The sequence below is a fragment of the Acomys minous genome (genome assembly GCF_964271855.1).
Source record: "Acomys minous genome assembly, chromosome: 8".
Taxonomy (NCBI): Eukaryota; Metazoa; Chordata; class Mammalia; order Rodentia; family Muridae; genus Acomys; species Acomys minous.
The window spans coordinates 2,441,651-2,448,118 of NC_140489.1; positions in this window are offsets into that span (position 1 = coordinate 2,441,651).

Below are 6,468 nucleotides of genomic sequence, written 5' to 3' on the forward strand. Positions count from 1 at the left end.
GTGAAAATTTTGCTTCCTTCTGGAGTGCTCCTTGACACAGGCTGGTTGTATGCCAGGCATAGAGCAGACATGGGGAGGAGGGGTGGGGAGGGGGAATGGAGAAAGCCAGGGGAGAGTGAGAGAGAATGTCCCGTTAGTGTACATCTGTTTTTTCGAAGCTGTCACAGGTTTAACAAATAACCCTGGGCTCTTGGGCTATTTGTATATTTTTCCTTTCTTTCTCATACCTACTTAAAAAAAAGGCGATTTTTTTTCTGTCCTCCTTGACACAAATCTGGAGGTTTTCTTAGCTGTAAAATCGTGAAACAGCAAAATTAGCATTCAACTTCTATTTCATTCTCAGACAAGGAGTGGTGTAAGCCGGTGTTCCCAGCACTTTAGGCGCTGAGCACAGTGAGCTCCAGGTCAGCCTGGGCTATGTAGCAGCATCCTGTCTCAAAAAGCCAAAGAGGGAAAAAAGAAGTGTGTGGGGGGTACAGGTGAGACGGCTCCTTTTGTTAAGTACTTGCTTGGACCCAGGTAAAAAGCTGGACCTGGTGCACATCTGTAACTGCAGGGCGAGGGAGGCAGACAGGGTACCCTCCTGGATCTCATCGGCCGACTGGTGACACCCAACACCGACCTCTCCTAAAAGTCTCCAGGCTGGGGACTAAGAGCACATTGTCAGAACTAATGGTAAACACTCAGGCTAGTCAGGTGAAAGAGTCGCCTTGTAGGATTTTGTTTCCGCAGAGATTAGAGCTCCGTCCGACTGTTCTGCTTGGTGTTAATCCCTTGGCTCCACACACTTTTGTTGGCTGCAAATGGCACCCTTCCCGAGTGACACCCCGCAAACTTTCTCAGCAGGCTTCTGTAACTCACAGGCTGTGAGTGATCATCCTGATCTTCTTTGCCACATGAGCGACCTTAGCAATTGTCTTTTTATGTAAAATCTGAGGTTTTCACAACAGCTGCCACCGCAGCAGTGATTTGGCTCTTAAAGAATGGTTTTTGCACCCAGGTGCCCTGGTAGGCCTGGTCATGAACAGGGAACACTCAGTGACCTGGCTCAGATGCTCTACCATGACCTAGGCTTTTATGTGCTCAGGTGTGCATCGGCCCGCAGATGGACGGCTGCTGACCGTCCTTTGCTATAGGGCTATACAGGCTGCTGTGTGTGGGAGACATCATGAGTCCTGATGGGATTTGGTGGTTTATTTTGGCTTATCCCTGAAGTGTGGAATTTATAGAGGGTGGGGTCATAACATCGGCCCATTTGGACCCTCAGCATCAGACGGCGACTGGGGCATGTCTGACCTTACATTTCTCCTCCTGCTTTCTTTCCCAGCCCGTTCCTGTCAGCCACCAGCTGTGATCTGCATCTTCCCACAGTGAGCTGTGTCTCCCTGAGGTGATGTGTGTCTCCTCGTGGTGACCTGCAATTTCCACATCTCTGAGTTGATCTGTGCATCTCTGTGGTGGCCCCCGAGGTGACCAGTACCTCCCTGAGGCCATCTGCTGCCTCCCTGAGTGTCCCTAGGGTGGGAAGGAGGTAGGGACCAGGAGACAGGAGTGTGGCAGGTGGTGAAATGGCTGTTACCAACCACAGGTGAGGGATTCGCCAGTTGGCCTCACATCCAGACTGGAGGCGGTGCCTTTGACTTACTAGTTTTTACTAGATCCACATGTAATAGTTTGCCCTTTTAAGCGCACAGAGTTCTTCTTGTGTCAAAATCAAAGTGTATCCAATTGTGCTAAGGATGCCTTGGCCGTATCGGGCCTTTGTCCGGGGCCATCAAGAAAATGTCATTGTCCTTCACTTTGTGTGACGGCCCTCTGGACACAGCAGCAACCGCTGTCCATCTCACTGTGCCTGGCAGGGAGAGTGAGCTGCGGGTGATTTGGGGGGCATCCTTCAGGCATCATTCTCAACAGCTGCTCTTGTTTCGGGGACCTGTGTGGTTTCACAGGACGCTGGTGCTCGAAGACCTCGCCTTCCATCCTAGCTCTAGCTGTCACTGAGTCTGCAGGAGGGGGCCTTCGCTGTGCCCATTACTCAGCGATGCCCCTGCCTCAGAATACAGGCTAGCTGGTGGACGGCCTGGCCACTGGCTAGCCTGCCCAGCTAGTGGAAGGGAGCTGTCTCCAGCGTCACCCATCGATGCACGTGTAACTCTAGCCAGATTACTGGTGAACGTGGCAGTATTTACAAGGATGGAGAACATCCGACCTGCTATAAAACAAGTGTGCCACCCCAGGCAGCTCAACTATCCAAAAGGTGCCCAGGTCAAAGTTTACGCTGTGAACATTTGTTTCCTCACAGCATGAGTTCCTGAAGTGCAAGGTCAAGGTGCCAGCAGATGTCTGTTGTGCTTGTGACAAGGGTTTTGTCTTTTTGCTGTGTTCTCAGTCTTTCTCCTGTGATGTGTTTGTTGAAAGTTTTGGAACAGAATGGCTCCCCAAGTGCCTGGTTGCCAGCGCTTCCTGTAGTGAGCGTTCCTCCTCCTCCTAGGTGCCTCCTCCTCTATAAGGGCTCTACTTCCAGCCTCACTTGTCCCCTGCCCAAGTGGCCTGTTGCACTTAGCAGCAACCTCTAGTTACCTCCTTCCATCCTGTGGCCAGGCTTGGCTGGAGGTCATGCAGAGCAGCTGCCTCTAGGCTTCTCAGCTCCCACTGTACAGACTGGAGGCAGCCCTGGCCTGGGGGTGGACGGGGCTGAGTCCCAGACAGGCATGGCGAACCGACCACCAGCCAGCAGACAACTGGCTCAGAGGCCAGGCAGAGACTGCACAATGAGACTTTCTCATGTTTCCAGAGATAGACGAATGGATGGGTGACTTGGTGGAAGTTTAAAAAAAAAAAAAGAATTCCAACCACTGTGTGATTAGATTTATTTAAAAGGCAGTTTGGTGCAAATAGGTTTTTGGCAGAAACGGCGTCTTTATAGGGAAAAGCTACTTCCAGCCTCTTGATAAATTAGACATTTATTACTAAATAGCAGTCAAAACGATCTCAGGAAATAAGCCAGGGATGGGAGCCCATCCAGGAAGACGATGGTTTGAATTAGAAATGGTGCTGTAGTTCCTTTCCTGTGGGGTGTCCTTGTGTGGAGCCTGGCCTCCTAGCACAGAGCTGGATACCTGCACAGCCATGGAGGACAGTCTGCTTACCACGCGGAGGATGGCTCTGGCTGCCTCTCCCTCCCTCCCTCTTCCGCCCTTCCCTTCCTCCCTCCCCCCATGGCTCTCTTCTGTTGTTGTTGGTTTTTTTTAGACAGGCTCTAACTGTATAGTCCTGGATGTCCTGAAACTCTCTCTGTAGATCATGCTGGGCTCAAACCTTTCGAGATGAACCTGCTTTGCCTCCTGAGACCTAGAAGCAAGAATACCTCTTTCAAGTTGCTTTTTTAGATCTATTTTATGTCCATGAGTGTTTTGTATGCATGTGCAAGTGTGTTCTGTGTGCATACCTGGCTGGTGTCTGCAGAGGTCATGTTCGGGGAGGGGTACAGATCCCCAGGAGCTGGAGTTAGAGTTGTGAGCCACGGTGTGGGGGCTGGGGCCAAACCTATGTCCTTTGTAAGAGCAACAAAAGCTCTTAACCACTGAGCCATCTTCCATGTGTGTGTGCTCGCGTGTGCATGCATGCGTGTACCATGGTGTATAGGAACGCAGTAAGTAATTCATGGAAATTTGTTCTCTTCTTCCAGAGATAGGGGCTGAAAAGGAAGAAGGGGGAATGTAGAAATATATAGGGATGATAAGGACAAAAAGTAGATTATTGAGTCGACTCCTCAATTTAAGGCCTTAACTGTGCTCACAAGGTTATTCTTAATTCATTGGTATAAAAATCTGTATATTGATGCGAAATAAGTTTAATGTTGATGCATTGATATGGAATTCAAATTTAAGGTTATTCTACACACACATGCACACACACTCACACACACACACTCACACACACACATTCACACACACATACACACACACACTCACACACACACATTCACACACACACACTCACACACACACTCACACACACACACACTCACACACACACACACACACACACACTCTGATAGGAGTTATTGTACCCATACCACTGAAGTAGAATACAAGGTTTACCTCCAATACCTTGAAAGTGCCATTGCAGACTATTTAGGATAAATCAGTTAGACAAGCTAATTGTTAGTTGATCAAATCATGGTCATGTCAATTACTAGCCTATTTATATCACAAGAATATACATCCTAGGTGTAACAGTTAGATATGATTCTATAGACAGATAAGGTAAAAGATAAAGTCTTCAAAAACATCAGAGTCCTGCAGAATATGTCATTCAAGGATTTTTTTTTATTGTTTTAAGGATTCTTTGACAGTGAGACAGGTTAACTCCTGGCAACACCCAGCCTACTTCAAAGAAGATGATGAGCATCAAAGAACTTCCTTATGGAGATAGCTTCAAATGTGGCAAACAAGCCACTGGGAAAAATGTCCTCATTTCAACCACTGACAGAATTCTGCCTAAAAATAGGCAAACTTTGATGCAGGCAGAGTTGATGGCCAAACTCTGCCACGACAGGGTAAGCAAATCCTCAATAGTTCCTGCCTCACAAATATGTCTGTCAAATATACTGGGCCAAAAGGCTGAAGATGATTCTCCAACATTATAGAGAGTTTTGGGTGACTATTCAGGCAACAAATTGTCTCTGTCATTTTTTCAATTTGGAAGCTACTAACCTGCATTTCCTGTTTACCCTGGCAATTAATTTTATATCTTCTCAAGTCTCTGATAAGGGTGAAGACCAGATAGTTTAGTTTTACAATGAAGCTTAGTTGTTTAGGGGCTACGATGCTTTTAGGTCTAGATAGATGTTTTAAGTTGATAATGATGACATACGACAGATGTTGCTTTACATTCAGAATTGTAGACTCACCAAGAAAGGAAAGATGCTTTCTTCAAGTTGCCAAATACAAATAGCTAAAACACTATGAATGTAACATTTATATAATTCCTGACTGTTTTGTGGTTCTTCTTGTTCTATGTAGTTTATTTTATATATGTGTAATAATATAAATGTATATGTAAAAAATTTAAAACATCAATAAAAAATTAAAAAAATAAAACTATAAGAGAAAAACAGGACAAAACAAACCAACAAAAAGACCCACATCACACCAAAACAAAACAAAACAAAAAGAAAACCTCATGTCGTCAGACTGCATAACCGCCATTTTAACCCATAGAGCCCAAGAAGCTTTAGACCCTCATAGTTTCTAAGTCCAGACTCATGACTTAGAGGTGTACAGTGCACAGAAGAGCATTCACTTTAGTTAGTATACATGTGTGTGTGCATATGTACACACCTGTGTGTTTGCATTCTCAGGGTGATACGGATAGACATATGCATGTTCACGTGAGCATTTGTGCATGTATCCCCATGTACCCCTATGAGCGTGTGTGGCTCTACGTGAGGTCTGAAGACTTTGTTTAGGTACAAGCTAGGAGGTCAGCTGGGAAGCACAGGTCAGAGACCGCTGAGGGGACTCAGGGTCACCTCCCTATAGGACCTGGGCTTACGGGGGCTTGCTTTCCCTAGGGCCACATTGTTTTCCAGGAAGCCACAGTTCTGCTGGCACGGGCTCTAGCAGCCAGTAGTTCTGCTGTGGCTTCCTGATCACCAGTCAAACCCAGAGGTCCAGCAGCATAGTCTTCGGGGGTGGGGGTGGGGGTGGGGATGGGGGTGGGGGTGGGGGAGCCTTCTTTCCCCAGAATAAATAACGAGTCTCAGATGGTCTTTGATGAAAGAGATGGTGCTGGCCTGTTTATTTCATGTGAAACAGGGACGTATAAACCTTGGGCAGTGGGAGGGGCTTTGAGGATGAGCGCACGGCATTGGCTGGGACAAGGATGCTGGCAGTGCTGTATTTACATGATGAAAGATAACAGGAGACAAACGCTTGCCACTGACCCCCTGTAGCCTTGAGTGAGCACCTGTAACCTCAGGGCTGTATCACATGCTCCTGATGCAGGCGCAGAAAACATGAAGAGAGCTTTGAAACTATATCTTCTGCTCCCTGGATGTGATTTTAAAATCTCGTTTGAGATTTCCAGGGGTTGAACATGCTCTAATCTCACTTTAGCCCTTGTGTTGTTTCCCCTGGAGGGACGGTCCACAAGCCCCACACAGGTTGCTAGGGCGTGGCATGAACATGTTGGCTCATTCAAGGCCCCTGTCCAAGCCCTGCTGCAGTGGCCTCGCAGGGAGCAGAGTTGATAGGACCAGCTACAGCCACTCCCAACACCATCCTCACTAACACTCCTCTTGCCTGACTCATGAGTGGGGAGGAGGGGCCAGGTGCCCAAGACCATGGTCAGTTACTAAGCCAGGGACCCAAGAGCAAGAGGACCAATAGCAAATGCTACAGAGAAGACACAACCCGTACTGTTTCTAAATTTGTCTTCATACAACCTTTCCTGGTGACATCA